The sequence below is a fragment of the Oncorhynchus masou genome, chromosome 31 (genome assembly GCF_036934945.1).
Source record: "Oncorhynchus masou masou isolate Uvic2021 chromosome 31, UVic_Omas_1.1, whole genome shotgun sequence".
NCBI classification, from domain to species: domain Eukaryota; kingdom Metazoa; phylum Chordata; class Actinopteri; order Salmoniformes; family Salmonidae; genus Oncorhynchus; species Oncorhynchus masou.
In genome coordinates, this window is record NC_088242.1 from 41,201,541 (window position 1) to 41,218,512 (window position 16,972).

The 16,972-nt window shown below is 44.0% G+C and overlaps 1 protein-coding gene across 2 annotated transcripts in view; it reads left to right on the forward strand.

The window, feature by feature from the left end:
- The window catches only part of LOC135523946 (netrin-3-like), a 106,223-nt gene that overhangs the window by 35,228 nt on the left and 54,023 nt on the right, over nucleotides 1-16,972 (forward strand). The window lies entirely within an intron of this gene.

Here is a 16,972-nt window from a genome sequence, read left to right on the forward strand (position 1 = left end):
TACACACAATACCCCACAATGAAAATGCGAAAACAGGTTTTTAGACATTTTTGCAAATGACAAACTTATTTACATAAGTATTCAGACCCTTTGCTATTAGACTTGAAATTGAACTCAGGTGCATCCTGTTTCCATTGATCATCCTTGAGATGTTTCTACAACTTAATTGGAGGCCACCTGTAGTAAATTCAATTGATTGGACATGATTTGGAAAGGGAAACACCTGTCTATATGAGTTGCCACAGTTGACAGTGCATGTCAGAGCAAAAACCATGCCATGAGATCGAAATAATTGTCCGTAGAGCTCCGAGACAGGATTGTGACGAGGCACCGATCTGGGGAAGGATACCAAAACATTTCTGTATCATTGAAGGTCCCCAAGAACAAAGTGGCCTCCATCATTCTTAAATGGAAGACGTTTGGAACCACCAAGACTCTCCCTAGAGCTGGCCGCCCGGCAACCTGAGCAATCGGGGGAGAAGGGGCTTGGCGAGAGAAGTGAGAAAAAACCCAATGGTCACACTGACAGAGCTATAGAGTTCCTCTGTGGAGATGGGATAACCTTCCAGAAGGAAACCATCTCTGCAGCACTCCACCAATCAGGCATGTATGGTAGTGGCCAGATGGAAGCCACTCCTCAGTAAAAGGCACATGACAGCCCGCTTGGAGTTTGCCAAAATGCACCTAACGACTCTCAGACCATGAGAAACAAGATTTTCTCTGGTCTGGTGAAACCAAGATTGAACACTTTGGCCTGAATTCCAACAGTCACGTCTGGAGGAAACCTGGCACCATCCCTACGGTGAAGCATGGTGGTGGCAGCATCATGCTGTGGGGATGTTTTTCAGCGGCAGGGACTGGGAGACTCGTCAGGATGGAGGGAAAGATGAATGGAGAAAAGTACTGAGAGGTCCTGATGAAAACTTGTTCCAGAGCTCTCAGGATCTCAGGATCTCAGACTGGGGTGATGGTTCACCTTCCAACAGGACAACGGTCCTAAACACACAACCAAGGCAACACAGGTGTGGCTTTGGGACAAGTCTCTGAATGTCCTTTTAGTAGCACAGCCAGATCCCGGACTTGAATCCGATAGAACATTTCTGGAGAGACATAAAAATAGCTGTGCAGCAACGCTCCCCATCCAACCTGACAGAGCTTGAGAGGATCTGCAGAGAAGAATCGGAGAAACTCCCCAAATACAGGTGTGCCAAGCTTGTAGTGTCGTACCCAAAAAGACTTGAGGCTGTAATCGCTGCCAAAGGTGCTTCCACAAAGTATTGAGTAATAAAAGGTCTGAATACTTATGTTAATGTTATATGTCAGTTAATTTTTTATATTTTTTATACATTTCAAAAATGCCTATAAATCTTTCTTTTTTTGTCATTATGGAATATTGTGTGTAATTGATAAGGAAAATATACATTTGAATCAATTTTAGAATATGGTTGTAATGTAACAAAATGTGGAAAAGGGATCTGAATACTTTTCAAATGCACTGTGTGTGCTAGTGTCAACATCATTTTGTATATTATCCCGTGACAGTAAGGTATATGAATACACACAAAAGGGGAGGAAACTTAAGAAAGACAAACAATCATTATTAAAGAATAAGGTTTTGTTAATGGAGAACTCCCCCCCCAATAACTAGAAATGCATTATATGTTATATTTATTATACAATTTATACACACCCATACATATACTTACAATGACTGTGTAAGCATGGATGGGAATTCTTCAGTACTCAGTTTTCATAGAAGAATATTTGTGATGGTCTTTTGATTGGATTTACCATACATTGGTATCTTGCAACTTTGTACACATTATTATAGAAACATCATTCAAATGTCTGGTCTGTGCGAATACTCATCATTTCAATTGTCATCATGTTGGAAGGACCGTGCAAATGTAATGCGACTGAGAGTGGGGTCTACTCTCTTCCTTATCGTTCTACACTGAGTGTACAAAACATTAGGAACAACTGCACTTTCCATGACATAGACTGATCAGTTGAAATTTATGATCCCTTATTGATGTCAACTGTTAAATCGACTTCAATCAGTGTAGGTGAAGGGGAGGAGACAGGGTAAGAAGTATGTTTAGACCTTGAGACAATTGAGACATGCATTGTGTATGTGTGCCATTCAGAGTTTAAATAGGCAAGACACAAAATTCAAGTGCCTTTGAATGGGGTATGGTAGTAGGAGCCAGGCACACCGGTCAGAATGTGTGAAGAACAGCTGGGTTTTCCACGTTCCCATGCGCATCAAGAATGGTCCACCACCCAAAGGATATCCAGCCAACTTGACTCAACTGTGGGAAGCATTGGCGTCAACATGGGCCAGCATCCCTGTGGAACACTTTAGACACCTTGTAGACGAATGGAGGCTGTTCTGAGGGCAAAAAGGGTGCAACTCATTAGCAAGGTGTTCCTAATGTTTTGTACACTGTGTATATCTAGACCTATTTCTCTCTCTCTCCTTCTCATCCTGTCTCGCTCTCTCACTCTCTTCACCATTCTGGGTCTCTTTCTCTCTCTCTCTCTCTCTCTCTCTCTCTCTCTCTCTCTCTCTCTCTCTCTCTCTCTCTCTCTCTCTCATCCTGTCTTGCTCTCTCTCTCTCTCATCCTGTCTTGCTCTCTCTCTCTCTCATCCTGTCTTGCTCTCTCCCTCTCTTCACCATTCTGGGTCTGTTTCTCTCTCTCTCTCTCTCTCTCTCTCTCTCTCTCCCTCTCTCGCTCGCTCTCTCTCATCCTGTCTTGCTCTCTCTCTCATTCTGTCTTGCTCTCTCCCTCTCTTCACCATACTGGGTCTCTTTTTGACAAGTAGCATAACAATATTTTCTATTTATTTATGGACAAAACATTTGAAAGCAACACATGGATTAGTCATTTTCCGTATGGCTATTTATAATCTCCCAAGTGAGGACATTTTCTCCCATTTTCAACAAATCTTTCCCTAATGCTATCTTAATTCAAAAGTTCCTTTGATTCATTCTCAATCTGTGTTCTCTCCGAAGTTGCTGTAATGTTCTCAGCATTGCAGATGGAGAAAAGAGAGTTAAAATTAGATTTGACTACATTAAGGCTAGATGTGTGTGCTGCCTGAATACACCAGATGACTTGCTGCTTACACAAGTGAAGATGAGGGTGAAATGTTCTTGTGGAGTTACTTAATGCCAAATGCAACCCATCCCCAACCCTACATTGCTCAACAGACTTTACAGTGCACTGAAACTCAATTCAAATAAAACATTAAATAAAATTGTATTTGTCACAGTGAAATGCTTACTTACATGCCCTTATCAAACAATGAAGTTTTAAGAAAAATACCTAAACAAATAAGAAATTAAATAATTAAAGAGCAGCAGTAAAATAAAAGTAGCGAGGCTATGTACTGGGGGTACCGGTACAGAGTCAATGTGGGGGGCACCGGTTCGTCGAAGTAATTGAGGTAATATACACTACCGTTCAAAAGTTTGGGTTCACTTAGTTGCAAAATTAATAGGAACTATGGTCAAGACGTTGACAAGATTATAAATAATGATTTTTAATTGAAATAATAATTGTGTCCTTCAAACTTTGCTTTCGTCAAAGAATCCTCTATTTGCAGCAAAAATCCTTGCAGACCTTTGGCATTCTAGTTGTCAATTTTTTGAGGTAATCTAAAGAGATTTCACCCCATGCTTTCTGAAGCACCTCCCACAAGTTGGATTGGCTTGATGGGCACTTCTTACGTACCATACGGTCAAGCTGTTCCCACAACAGCTCAATAGGGTTGAGATCCGGTGACTGTGCTGGCCACTCCATTTCAGACAGAATATCAGCTGACTGCTTCTTTCCTAAATAGTTATTGCATAGTTTGGAGCTGTGCTTCGGGTCATTTTCCTGTTGTAGGAGGAAATTGACTCCAATTAAGCGCAGTTCACACAATATGGCATGGCGTTGCAAAATGGAGTGATAGACTTCCTTCTTCAAGATCCCTTTTACCCTGTACATATCTCCCACTTTACCACCACAAAAGCATCCCCAGGCCATCACATTGCCTCCACCATGCTTGACAGGTGGCGTCAAGCACTCCTCCAGAATCTTTTCAGTTTTTCTTCCTCTGTCCAGTGTCTGTGGTCTTTTTCCCATCTTAATCTTTTCTTTTTATTGGCCAGTCTGAGATATGGCTTTTTTTGCAACTCTGCCTAGAAGGATAGTATCCCGGAGTCACCTCTTCACTGTTGACTTTGAGACTGGTGTTTTGCGGGTACTTTTCATTGAAGCTTCCAGTTGAGGACGTGTGAGGCATCTGTTTCTCAAACCAGACACTCAGTTGTGCACCGGGGCCTCCCACTCCTATTCTATTTCTGGTTAGAGACAGTTTGCGCTGTTCTGTGAAGGGAGTACTACACAGAGTAGTAGGAGATCTTCAGTTTCTTGGTCATTTCTTGCATGGAATAGCCTTCATTTCTCAGAACAAGAATAGTTTCAGAAGAAAGTTCTTTGTTTCTGGCCATTTTGAGCCTGTAGTCGAATCCACAAACGCTGATTCTCCAGATACTCAACTAGTCTAAAGGCCAGTTTTATTGATTCTTTAATCAGCACAACAGTGTTCAGCTGTGCTAACATAATTGCAAAAATATTTTCTAATGATCAATTAGCCTTTTAAAATGATAAACTTTGATTAGCTAACACAACGTGCCATTGGAACCCAGGAGTGATGGTTGTTGATAAAGGGATTTCTGTACGCCTATGTACAGTAGATATTCCATAACAAATCAGCCATTACCAGCTATCAATAGTCATGTACAACATTAACAATGTCTACACTGTATTTCTGATCAATTTGATGTTATTTTAATGGGCAAAAAAATAATTGCTTTTCTTTTAAAAACAATGACATTTCGAAATGACCCAAAACTTTTGAACGGTATTGTAAACATTTTGGTAGAGTCATTAAAGGGACTTAAGCATAGATAATAACAGAGAGTAGCAGTAGCGTAAAAGCGTGAGGGGGAGCAATGCAAATAGTCTGGGTAGCCATTTGATTAGATGTGCAGTAGTCTTATGGCTTGTGGGTGGAAGCTGTTTAGAAGCCTCTTGGACCCTAGACTTGGCTCTCCGGTACTGCTTGCCATGCAGTAGCAGAGAGAATAGTCTTTGACTGGGGTGGCTCGAATCTTTGACCATTTTTAGGACCTTCCTCTGACACCGCCTGGTATAGAGATTCTTGATGGCAGGAAGCTTGGCCCCAGTGATGTACTGGAGTCATATGCACTATTCTCTGTAGTGCCTTGCGGTCGGAGGCCGAGCAGTTGCCATACGTGGCGGTGATGCAACCGGTTGCTCTCGATGGTGCAGCTGTAGAAACTTTGAGGATCTGAGTACCCATGCCAAATCTTTTCAGTCTCCTGAGGGGAAATAGGTTTTGTGGTAGCCTCTTTACGACTGTCTTGGTGTGCTTGTCTATGTTAGTTTGTTGGTGAAGTGGACACCGAGGAACTTGAAGCTCTCAAACTGTTCTACGACAGCCCCGTCGATGAGAATGAGGGTGTGCTCGGTCCTCCTTTTCCTGTAGTCCACAATTATCTCCTTTGTCTTGATCACATTGAGGGAGAGGTTGTTGTCCTGGCACCACCACACAGCCAGGTCTCTGACCTCCTCATTATATGCTGTCTTGTCGTTGTTGGTGATCAGGCCTACCACTGTTGTGTCATCGGCAAACTTAATGATGGTGTTGGAGTTGTGCCTGGCCGTGCAGTCATGAGTGAACAGGAAGTACAGGAGGGGACTGAGCACGCACCCCTGAGGGGCCCCCGTGTTAAGGATTAGGTTGGCGGATATGTTGTTACATACGCTTATCAGGATGTCCAAAATCCAGTTGCAGAGGGAGATGTTTAGTCCCAGGGTCCTTAGCTTAGTGATAAGCTTTGATGGCACTATGGGGTTTAACGCTGAGCTGTAGTTAATGAATAGCATTCTCACATAGGTGTTCCTTTTGTCCAGGTGTGAAAGGGCAGTGTGATCTGCTTGAAACTTGTTGGTATTACAGACTCGGACAGGGAGAGGTTGAAAATGTCAGTGAAGACACTTGCCAGTTGATCAGCGCATGCTCTGAGTACACATCCAGGTAATCCGTCTGGCCCTGCAGCCTTGTGAATGTTGACCTGTTTAAAGGTCTTACTCACATTGGCTGCGAAGAGTGTGATCAACAGACTTCCTGAACAACTGGTGCTATCATGCATGTTTCAGTGTTACCTGCCTCGAAGCGAGCATAGAAGTCATTTAGCTCGTCTGGTAGGCTAGTGTCACTGGGCAGCTATCGGCTGTGTTTCCCTTTGTAGTCTGTAATATTTTGCAGTCCCTGCCATATCCAACGAGCGTCGGAGCCACTCGTTGGATAATTCAATCCTTAGTCTTCGTCCTGTATTGATGCTTTGCCTGTTTGATGGTTTGTCAGAGGGCATTGCAGGATTTCTTATAAGCTTCCAGGTTAGAGTCCCGCTCCTTGATAGCAGCAGCTCTACTCTTCAGCTCAATGCGGATGTTGCCTGCAATCCATGGCTTCTGCTTGAGTATGTACGTACAGACACTGTGGGGATGACTTCATCGATGCACTTATTGATGATGCCAGTGACTGATGTGGTCTACTCCTCAATGCCATCGGAAGAATCCCAGGACATATTCCAATCTGTTCTAGCAAAACAGTCCTGTAGCTTAGCATCTGCTTCATCTTTTTTTATTGACCGAGTCACTGGTGCTTCCACCTTTAATATTTGCTTGTCGGAATCAGGAAGATAGAATTGTGGTCAGATTTGCCAAATGGAGGTCAGCTTTGTATGCATCTCTGTGTGTGGAGTAAAGGAGATCTTGAATGTTTTTCCCTCTGGTTGCACATTTGACATGTTGATAGAAATGAGGTAAAACAGATTTAAGTTTCCCCTCATTAAAGTCCCCGGCCACTAGGAGCACCGCCTCTGGATAATCATTTTCCTGTTTGCTTATGGCGGTATACAGCTCATTGAGTGCGGTCTTAGTGCCAGCATCAGTCTGTGGTGGTATGTAGATATCTACGAAAAATACAGCTGAAAACTCTCTAGGAAGAGAGTGGGGTCTACAGCTTATCATGAGATACTCTACCTCAGGCGAGCAAAACCTTGAGACCTCCTTAGATATCGTGCACCAGCTGTTGTTTACAAATATACATAGACCCCTACCCCTTGTCTTACCAGAGGCTGCTGTTCTATCCTGCCGATGCAGTGTGTAACCCACCAGCTGTATGTTAATCATGTCGTTGTTCAGCCACGACTCGGTTAAACATAAGATATTACAGTTTTAATGTCTCGTTCGTTGGATATATGTGCTTTTAGCTCATCCAATTTATTTTCCAGCGATTGTACGTTGGCTAGTAGTACGGATGGCAAGGGCAGATTAGCCACTCGTCGGCGGATCCTCACAAGACACCCCAATCTCTTTCCGCGACCGGGTGTCTGGAGTAAATCCCTCTCATCCGACTCGTTAAAGAGAAATTCAAGTTGAGTAATCGCTGTTCTGATGTCCAGAAGCTCTTTTCTGTCATAAGAGGTGTTAGCAGCCACATCATGTACAAAATAAGTTAAAAAAATATATAAAAAAAAGACAATAGCACGGTTGGTTAAGAGCCCATGAAATGGCAACCATCCTTTTTGGCGCCATCTTACTGCAGCAGCAATATTTGTGATTTCTGTTTCATTAGCTCTATAAGCAGGACTCCTCCACACTCAACCCAACATGATGTTTTCTGCACTTCCCTATGAATAATGAATGTCTTCACAGTGAATGACAACAGCTCCGAGAATGTCATTTGGCAGTCATTGCACTTCCCTCAAGACGTATAAAAAAACACCATCTAGACACTCTGAAAGCTTACCAAGTCAAATTGTAGTCATTTTTGTGACCTTGTTCATGTTAACAGATTACATTCTATGGGATTACTGTGTCATTTGATCAAGTGAATGTGGATTTTTGATATGTCAAAAAAATAATCAGCATTTCTCTTCAAAGGGACATTACATCATACAAAAGTATGTGGACACCGTTTCAAATGAGTGGATTTGGCAATTTCAGCCACACCCATTACTGACAGGTGTATAACGTTGAGCACACAGCCATGCAATCCCCATAGACAAATATTGGCAGGAGAATGGCCTTACTGAAGAGGTCAGTGACTTTCAACTTTCATAGGATGCCACCTTTCCAACAAGTCAGTTTGTCAAATATCTGCCCTGTTAGAGCTGTCCTGGTCAACTGTAAGTGCTGCTATTGTGAAGTGGAAACATCTAGGAGCAATGACGGCTCAGCCATGAAGTGGTTGGTCACAGAACAGGACCGCCGAGTGCTGAAGCACGTAGAGCGTAAAAATGATCTGTCTTCGGTTGCGACACTCACTACCGAGGTCCAAACTGCCTCTGGAAGCAACGTCCGCACAATAACTGTACATCGGGAGCTTCATGAAAGGGGATTCCATGGCCGAGCAGCTGCACACAAGCCTAAGTTCACCATGTGCAATGCCAAGCGTCGGCTAGAGTGGTGTAAAGCTTGCCGCCATTGGAACATGGAGCAGTGGATACGAATTCTCTGGAGTGATGAATCACGCTTCACCATCTGGCAGTCTGACGGATTAATCTGGGTTTGGCAGATGCCAGGAGAACTTTACCTGCCTAAATCCATAGTGCCAACTATAAAGTTTGGTGGAGGAGGAATAATGGTCTGGGGCTGTTTTTCATGGTTTGGGCTAGGCCCAGTGAAGGGAAATCTTAGCGCTACAGCATACGATGACATTCTTTTTAAAAAATGTTACCCCTTTTTCTCCACAATTTCATGATACCCATTTGGTAATTACAGTTTTGTCCCATCGCTGCAACTCCCCTGCGGACTCAGGGGAGGCAAAGGTCGAGAGCCATGCATCCTCCGAAACACAACCCTGCCAAGCAGCACTGCTTCTTGACACACTGCTCGCTGAACCCGGAAGCCAGCCGCACCAATGTGTCGGAGGAAGCATCGTCCAACTGGCGACCGAAGTCAGCTTGCAGGCACCCGGCCCGCCACAAGGAGTCGCTAGAGCGCGATGGGACAAGGAAGTCCTGACTGGCCAAACATCCCTTAACCCAGACAATGCTGGGCCAATTGTGCGCCGCCTCATGAGTCTCCCGGTCACGGCCCGAATGTTACACAGCCTGGGATCGAACCCATACAATGACATTCTAGACGATTCTATGCTTCCAACTTTGTGGCAACAGTTTGGGGAAAGCCCTTTCCTGTTTCAGCATGAGGATGCCCCCGTGCACAAAGCGAGGTCCATACAGAAATGGTTTGTTGCGATCGGTGTGGAATAACTTGACTGGCCTGCAAAGAGCCATGATCTCAACCCCATCGAACACTTTTGGGATGAATTGGAATGCCGACTGTGAGCCAGGTCTATTCGCCCAACATCAGTGACCTCACTAATGCTCTTGTGGCTGAATTGAAGCAAGTCCCTGCAGCAATATTCCAACATCTAGTGGAAACCCTTCCCAGAAGAGTGGAGGCTGTTATAGCAGCAATGAATTCCTATGATTTTGGAATGAGATGTTTGACTGGCAGATGACCACATACTTTTGGTCAAGTAGAGTATTTCACAAGCATTCTACAAGTAATTATGTTACAGTATGCCAGTGGTGATAGCGCTGCTGGCCTGAAATCATATTGAGCAGTGCCAGATTTGCTTATTAAGGGGAGAGAGAGTGACAGGGCCAGGGGAACAGAGTCGGGCCATTGCAGTGCTGGGCCAAGTAACGTGTATTTTTCTATTTCCACCCTAGTCTGTCCCCTGACATCCCCCCAGACCCTCAACCCTGTCCTCTCACAACCACTTCATACCCAAAGCTCTCTGTTGTGTCTCATAGGGAACACTCCCCAGCCCAGCACCCCCCATTCCCTCTAACTTCCCCCACATCTGCACCCCTCTTCCTCACTGTCACTGTCTCGCCCTCTCTGCTCCCTGTTGTCCAGCTCTTTTTACTACACTCTTACTTACTCTCAACCCTCTACCACCACACGCGACTCTATCCCATAACACTAACTCCTTCACTGTTCTCCTCTCCCCACCCCCACCACCCCTCTTTAGGAAATGTTATGCCTGGGTTGATATGTCACTTTTGTCCATTACTCTCAGACTGAATTCCTGTGTGCTCCAGCAAACACTTGCATGCTATACCTGATCACAGAACAGTGGGGACACCAAACCCACGTTTCATTCCAACCTGTCCCTAATTCCATTGTTCCAAAAGGCCCTTTAGGGTTCATTCTAGAATGTCTCCACCCCAGTGTTAAAAAGGTCCCCATGGCACACTAAAGCTCATTCTTAGTGCCCCCTCCCTTTGTTTTTTATTTTTTTTATTTTCTTTATGGCGCTGCAGAAAGCAGTGGGACGAGCAACAACCCCTGTGGGACACCACCGTCTGGGCAGCAGCAGCCGTCTGTGGTGCTGGCCAAGGTGTGTGTGTTTGTTTAGTCTGGGAGAATTGGCTAGGGATGTGTTTGGGGGGGGGGCGCGCTGAGGTCATGATCCTCTGTGGGGTGATGACAAGGTTAAGCTGATGGGGAGAAGCCCCAGGGGATGCTGGGTTTAAAGGGGAGTTCAAGAAGGAGAATGGGGTGTTAGGAGCAGGTGGATAGAAAGAGAGACTGACCAACAGAACATTCCACCGCCCCTTACTGACTACCATGAAGTAAATGTGTTTTATTATATTCAAACAGCCAAGTGTTAGTTTACTTACAGTGGTAGGGATAGTGAGTGGGCATTGGTGTGACAGTGATGATGCTGTTATGGCTATGGCATGCTGGTAGTACAGAGTTACAAAGATATATTACCAAGATAATATGGTGGTATGAGAGCCTGACTGGCAGGTCATGGTATGACGGTGTGATGCAACAACTCTTAATGAAGGTGACTGTTTAATATTAACTTTGACAAAAAAAACGGACTTTGACTGTTGAATCTCTGACCGTAACTATTCATTCTATGACATTGTAGCCCTCCAGTCCTGGCTCTCTAACTGTGATAGCTCTGCTCACCCCTACCCTGCCCTGCCCAGCCCAGGTTAGCTCTTTCCCCAGCCAGTCCTTTTGCTCTTCCCTCTTGCTATTCATTAGTGTTAACCGGTGGTCACCAACCGGTCGATCGTCACCAAGACATTCCCAGTCGATCAGCAAAAACTTCTGTAAAAAACAACAACGATAAAGCCTTGCGCTCCTATTTTTTTCTATTAGTTTTGTGTTGCAGTAGGTGCACCTGATTCAGCAGCCCTAGTACCAGGAAGGCAAAGCGTTCCCATGTTGAACTATTTCATGTGTCTGAAGGTAGAACTCCGCCTACCCAGCAGGCCCAGAAAGCAAATCAAGTTCACATATAGGCCTACCGCTGGCCAATCAGATAGCTCACATCACTGTGTCTGACCAGTTCCCTCGAGCCATTGGCTGTAAAGAGGCCTCGAACGGACAGGAAAGTTGATACTGTGAGATTTCAAAACTTTTAAAACCCTGACTAGAGACTCAACGAATACAGCAACGAGCTGCTGTTTATATGAGTAAGTTCATGCTTAAGTTCTTACTGTCAACACTTTGTGCTACACTTTTATAAAGTATCAAAAAATGTGCGCTCTTCCTACTTCCACTCACGCTACCACCAGCACTGCAGCTGCAATGAATGACTACAGCAAAGTGTTCCAATAAGCTTGTGTTGTTATTATTAGCAGCTTGTGTCTTTTTTAATATAAAGGAATATTTAACTTCCTCTGGTCATAGGAGTAAAAACATGAATTGGTGCATGAGGCAGAAATAATGCAGTGCGACTTGAATATCCCGTCAGCTGGAAGACCATCTCCTTTCTCTCAGCGGAAGGAGGGAGAGCGGAGGGACGGTGAGTCGGGTGACAGGCAGCTCTCTCCCTCCCCTCAAACTGACCATTGGATGTAGGCCATCAGTCCAGTAAGAACAAAACAGTATTTAGCTCACTCAGCCTCACAAGTCATAGAACAAATGATTTATTACCAGCGTGACTATACCTAAATGTTTTTCATATCATTTCAAAATGGTTTGAGAACAACAACAAGGCAATTCAAGCATAGCCAATATAAAGTGATCCTATAGTCTACTGCACAAACCTCATTGCTACAGAACTATGTTTAATTGGTTAATGTTGCAAAAAGGATCTGAGCAGTAGATCTCGTCTTGCATTTTGACTTCGAAAGTGATCTGGACTCAGAAAAGGTTGGTGACCACTGGTGTAGACAATAGTCTACATTCCATGCCTGGGTTGTGCTAGGCTCGACCCTCTGTAAACCAGATGCCCACACTGGGAATAACAGTACAGATCAGACCCCACCAGATCTAATGGAAACAGACAGGACATGACCAGACACTCTGGGGATGAAGCACACGCACCAAGCATGGAGCACATTACTTCTAAAATATGCCTAGCATTTGTCTGAAAGCAGGTCATAAAAATGTGTCTGGAGCACTGCCGCTAATGTAAAGTAACTATCCCCCCAAAAAGATATATACAGTTGAAGTCAGGAGTTTACATACACCTTAGCCAATTACATTTCAACTAATTTAATCCTAGTAAAAAAATCCCTGTCAGTTAGGATCCCCACTTTATTTTAAGAATGTGAAATGTCAGAATAATAGGAGAGAATGATTTATTTCAGCTTTTATTTCGTTCATCACAATCTCAGTGGGTCAGAAGTTTACATACACTCAATTAGTATTTGGTAGCATTGCCTTTAAATTGTAAAACTTGTCAAACGTTACGGGTAGCCTTCCACAAGCTTCCCACAATAAGTTGGGTGGATTTTGGTGTCAGGTTTGTACACCTTGCTCGCACACGCATTTTCATTTCTGCTCACAAATGTTCTATAGGATTGAGGTCAGGGCTTTGTGGCGACTCCAATACCTTGACATCGTTGTCCTTAAGCCATTTTGCCACAACTTTGGAAGTGTGCTTGGGGTCATTGTCCATTTGGAAGACCCATTTGCGACCAAACTTCCTGACTGATGTCTTGAGATGTTGCTACGATATATCCACATATTTTTCCTCCCTCATGATGCCATCTATTTTGTGAAGTGCACCAGTCCCTCCTGCAGCAAAGCACCCCCACAACATGATGCTGCCACCCCTGTGCTTCACGGTTGGGATGGTATTCTTCGGCTTGCAAGCCTCCCCCTTTTGCCTCCAAACATAACAATGCTCATTACTGTCAAACAGTTCTATTTTAAACAGCAGTCTGGCTTTTTTTATGGCGGTTTTAGAGCAGTGGCTTCTTCCTTGCTGAGTGGCCTTTAAGGTTATGTTGATAGGACTCGTTTTACTGTGGATATAGACACTTATGTACCTGTTTCGCCCAGCATCTTCACACGGTCCTTTGCTGCTGTTCTGGGATTGTTTTGCACTTTTTGCACCAAAGTACGTTCATTTCTAGGAGACAGAATGTCTCCTTCCTGAGCGGTATGACGGCTGCGTGGTCCCATGGTGTTTATACTTGCATACTATTGTTTGTACAGATGAACGTGGTACCTTAAGGCGTTTGGAAATTGCTCGCACGGATGAACCAGACTTGTGGAGGTCTACAATTTTTCCCGAGGTCTTGGCTGATTTCTTTTGATTTCCCCATGATGTCAAGCAAAGAGGTACTGAGTTTGAAGGTAGGCCTTGAAATGCATCCACAGGTACACCTCCAATTGACTCAAATGATGTCAATTAGCCTACCAGAAGCTTCCAAAGCCATGACTTAATTTCCTGAAATTTTCCAAGCTGTTTAAAGGCACAGTCAACTTAGTCTATGTAAACTTCTGACCCACTGGAATTGTGATACAGTGAATTATAAGTGAAATAATCTGTCTGTAAACAATTGTTGGAAAAATTACTTGTGTCATGCACAAAGTAGATGTAACCGACTTGCCAAAAGTATAGTTTGTTTACAAGAAATTTGTGGAGTGATTGAAAAACAGTTTTAATGACTCCAGCCTAAGTGTATGTAAACTTCCGACTTCAACTGTATATCATAGTATTACTTGTTATCCAACAAAATGGTTACATTTATCACAATATGACTTTTTGTCCACAATGCCCAATTCTAGCACCTCCCCACAATTTGTTTTTTCATAATTTATCGCAGATGTATTATTATCGCAAAAAAAATTCAATTTGTCACAATATGGATTTTGTCCAAATCGCCCAGGTCTAATTCCTTCCTAATATTGAATTGAGGGTACTTAAATATTTTGTCTTGCCCATTCACCCTCTGAATGACACACATGTCTCAATTGTCACAAGGCTTAAAAATCCTTATTTAACCTGTCTCCAAGTGACATCAATAAGGGATCATAACTTTTACCTGAATTCACGTGGTCAGTCTATGTCATGGAAAGAGCAGGTGATCTTCATGTTTTGTTTACTCAGTATACACCAGAGCAATATTAAGGCAAGCTTGACATGGAAATAGGTGTTCTATATATAGATATATTTATATATATTTATATATATATATATATATATATATATATATATATATATAAAGAGAAAGAGAGAGCGAGAGAGAGAGAGAGAGCGAGAGAGAGAGCGAGAGAGAGAGAGAGAGAGAGAGAGAGAGAGCGAGAGAGACACATGGAGAGAGAGAGAGACACAGGGAGAGAGAGAGACACATGGAGAGAGAGAGACACATGGAGAGAGAGAGACACATGGAGAGAGAGAGACACATGGAGAGAGAGAGACATGGAGAGAGAGAGAGAGAGAGAGAGAGAGACACATGGAGAGAGAGACACATGGAGAGAGAGAGACACATGGAGAGAGAGAGACACATGGGGAGAGAGAGACACATGGAGAGAGAGAGAGAGAGAGAGAGAGAGAGAGAGAGAGAGAGAGAGAGAGAGGGAGAGAGAGAGAGAGACGAGAGAGAGAGAGAGAGAGAGAGAGAGAGAGAGCGAGACACATGGAGAGAGAGAGAGACATATGGAGAGAGAGAGAGACACATGGAGAGAGATAGAGACACATGGAGAGAGAGACACATGGAGAGAGAGACACATGGAGAGAGAGAGAGAGACATGGAGAGAGGGAGAGAGAGAGAGAGAGACACACATGGAGAGAGAGAGAGACACGGAGAGAGAGAGAGAGAGAGAGAGAGAGAGAGAGAGAGAGACAGAGAGAGAGAGAGAGAGGGGGGGGGGGTGATTTTGGAGGAGAAAGACTTTGTTTTAATGTTTTATTGACAAAATCTTTCTGTCTTCAAAGGGGACTTGGTGGGCCTCTGTTTTTTTGTAAACTATTAGCCAGAATTAGGGGGATTTGACAGATGGGCTGCAGGAGAGAGCAGGGCGGTCCAGGAGGGTGTGTGTGTCAGACCCAGACCCAGCACAGACACATCCCCTGGGACAGAGCAATAAGTGCTAAGCAAACATATCTGTGTTGTACTCTGGAAACTCTGAAGGAGCCCCAAATGCCAAAAACCGGCAACTCGTTTCTCCTTCCTTCCTTCTCTCTTTCTCTCTCTCTCCTGGACATCTCTCCTCTTCCACTCCACCACATATTCATCACAGGACATTTAGACACCAGATCATGAAATTACTTAATTTTCACACACAAACACATCGGTTCAGGTTGCAAGGTCACATGGAATTTTTAAAACATAGCGCGTTAGAATGTAATAACTTATAGTCACTTCTAGGCATGAGATGTATGTGTGTGTTGGTTGACATATTTCCACTTTTGGAGGGGACCCATAGGTGTCAGTTCTGATGTTGGGCCCTAGAGGGCACTGGTGTGTCCGTGAGTGTCCATGTGTCAGACATACACCTTTGGCTTTCTCTGGGTGCCTGTGTTGTTGTCACATGTATGTTGCCATGTTCCCGCTTTCACCTCTGCTGTCGCCCGGGGCTCGCTGGGACCCTTCATTTACTTACAGCGTGACGGCCAAGTGAATTGGGCTGGGTTGAGGGAGGGTTGTGGGGTGGGGATACCTCCTGTGCCTTCAAATAATCACACGGGTGAGGAATGTTGCTCCAAAATCAGCAGCTCTATGAAATGCTGTCTTTTGGGTGGGTAGCCTGAGCCACTGTCGGGGGCATGTATGGCGAAGCTGACAGTGCCTTTGTGTGTGTCTGAGTGGGGCATCAGGTAAGTGTGCAGTAGAGGTTCCCCTTATTATTGGTGGTAGGTTTGGTAGTTTAGTAGTTTTCCTTTTGGGATTATTTGACATTGTTGATTGGATGTGTCTGATTCATTTGAGTGGTTTGTCGAGGTTTAGTTGGTGTTTATTTTTCTATTAAGCCATTATTTGGTTTTATGGCAGCAAGAAAAGACACTAAAACAATAAAAACAATATTTTAAGACAGTCATATCCACAGCATCAGCAGAGTAATGTTTGAACCCTGGGAACCTTCTGTGAATGCTGGCAGCGGGGTGTGTGTGTGTGGTGTTTGCGTGTGCGTACATGCGTTTTGTGTATGTATGGGTCTGTGTGAGCCACATACTGTATAATCTGGGAGTGTGATCTGAGATGTTTTGTTTCATCCCTGTGCCAAGGCAAGCTGCTGGGCTGGGGCTCCAGCTAGCTAGCGTGCCCACCCGCCCAAACTCCCATGCCCCCATCCCACTCTGTTCCACAGATGTTTGCAATCACGACCATAGCTGCCCAACATTGGGGTGATCTGAGCCGTAATTGAATCTTGTCAAAGTCTGTGACCTCCCCCAGCTTAGAATTTATTCAATGGGAGTTAAGTTTTTTAAGGATTAGGTATACTATTTTATGCTGAATATATATATATATATATCTCTTTTTTTATCATCTTAATATCATAAAATGTGCTATATTTCTAATATGTTTCAGTTTAGGACTTTTTTCTGTTTGAGGTCTCTGTGGAGTATTCCTTTTAAAGCGTTCCTGTTAAAATATGTGGGTTTGGGCTCCTAGCC